Source organism: Geospiza fortis, unplaced genomic scaffold (genome assembly GCF_000277835.1).
Source record: "Geospiza fortis unplaced genomic scaffold, GeoFor_1.0 scaffold409, whole genome shotgun sequence".
Classification (NCBI taxonomy): Eukaryota; Metazoa; Chordata; class Aves; order Passeriformes; family Thraupidae; genus Geospiza; species Geospiza fortis.
The window spans coordinates 260,367-262,071 of record NW_005054553.1 but is presented as its reverse complement, the minus strand read 5'-3'; the positions used below and the strand labels follow the sequence as shown (position 1 = coordinate 262,071).

Here is a 1,705-nt window from a genome sequence, read left to right as displayed (position 1 = left end):
CCCCCCCCCCCCTTTTTTTTTGTTTTGTTTGGTTTTCTTTTGAAGCTCAGTAATTCAGAGAAGTTTATGGGATTTGGAAGGCTGTCACCTTAGAAAAGAATGCTGAGTTTAGCAATATCAAATCAAAGGAATCCAGTTCTTACTGCTGTCTAGGAATAGAAGGGTAACATGGAATCTGGGTAACACCACGCGCCACCCCTTAGCAAGCGCCAAAAAACCCCCACCAAACCTAAAGCAGTTCAAAGAAATAACCTCTACATCAAGAAGAAAACAAACAAAAAAAAAAATCATAAAATCCAGTGCTTCTGCATACTGTGTTATGTTACAGTCCAGTTTTGTGTGCTTTACTACACAGTTTGGTTACAGGACTTCTGTGCATTGTAAACATAAACAGCATGGAAAAGGTTAAATACCTGTGTTCAGATTGTAAGATCTAGTCCGGACTTGCTGTGTATATTGTAACGTTAAATGAAAAGACAAGCCCTTTGTATTATAGTCATGCAGTCTTATGTATGATAAACAGTTGAATAATTTGTCCTCAGACTCTTTACTGTGCTTTTTAAAAAGGAAAAAAGAAGGAAAAAAAAAAAAAAGAGTAATTTAAGAAAAAAAACAAAAAACCAAAAAAATGAAAAAATGTAAACGTAGTAAGTCTTCCTATGCAATTAACCTACTCCAAGCCATGGTATGGTAGGTATAATTATACTATAATATGTAAATATCAGATACATTGAAACAGACTTAAAAATATGAAAGTAAAAGTTGGAGGCGTAACAGCTAATTTGGAGTTTTTAATTGAAAACCAGCGAGGTCTGCAAATCACTGATGTGTGAACACAGCTCTGCTTGATTCTCATGGACTTGTGCTTGTAGTTGGAGTTCTTTAATGCTCATCTCTTAGTCTGAGTGTTCTGATGTGCTCTGCAGCTTCCTCCCCATCCCAGGTGAGCTGTTTTTGAGGCCGTGGAATGGGATTTTGGGACTGGCCTGCCGTTATCCCCAGAGCCCAGCCCAGCTCCTCCTGCACCACCAACTCCCTGGCTGGGGGTGCAGTAGGACCTAGTTTGGAAAAAGCTGATTTTCCTGGAGGTTCTCCCAAGTTTCCCAGGAGTTCTCTGTGTCTCTGGAGTGATTCAGCCAGGTTATTTCCAGGCTCCCAGTCCTCCTTCAGCTCTGGGACTGCTGAGCTACCGCTGGTGGTCACCAGAGCCTGGCAGAACGAGGAGTAACAGCTCCAGTTTGAAACTATTCCACGTAAAAATATGTTCACTTGATGAACCTCCTTAAATCCTTTAACTGTAAAGCTCTGATGGCTCTTCTGAAAGCTCAGATGTTTTCAAAGCCGTTGTAAAAGCTGGAATTGCTGCACACAGCCCTGGATGTGCTGCCAGTCCTGCTGGGTGTGTGCAGGAGGTGCAGCTGCATCCTTGGACCTCTCACTCAGTTCCATGTCTGTTTATCCCTGCCAGGATTGCAGTTTTCGACCTTTCAGCCTCAGTTCTTTGCATTAAAAGATTGTAAATTTAGATGGTTCTCCATCCTGATTGCTCAGTGCTTGGGAATGGCTGCTCTGCCAGGATTTAGGATTCCATCTGTAAGTACCATGGTGTCTGCAGGGGCCTGGATGCCACAAGGCTTGGATTCACCTGGAAATGAGACTTCACCTCCATTATTTATCACTCTGCCATCCTTGTTTTCATCATGTG

At 42.3% G+C, this 1,705-nt stretch overlaps 1 protein-coding gene across 1 annotated transcript in view; it reads left to right on the top strand.

Moving 5' to 3' along the window:
- The window catches only part of DYRK1A (dual specificity tyrosine phosphorylation regulated kinase 1A), a 52,525-nt gene extending 51,988 nt beyond the window's left edge, over nucleotides 1-537 (top strand). The window contains exon 11 of the mRNA XM_005429519.3: nucleotides 1-537. This exon is cut by the window's left edge and continues 2,920 nt beyond it. The gene's annotated coding sequence lies outside the window, so the exon portion shown is untranslated.
- Nucleotides 538-1,705: the final 1,168 nt, after the last annotated feature.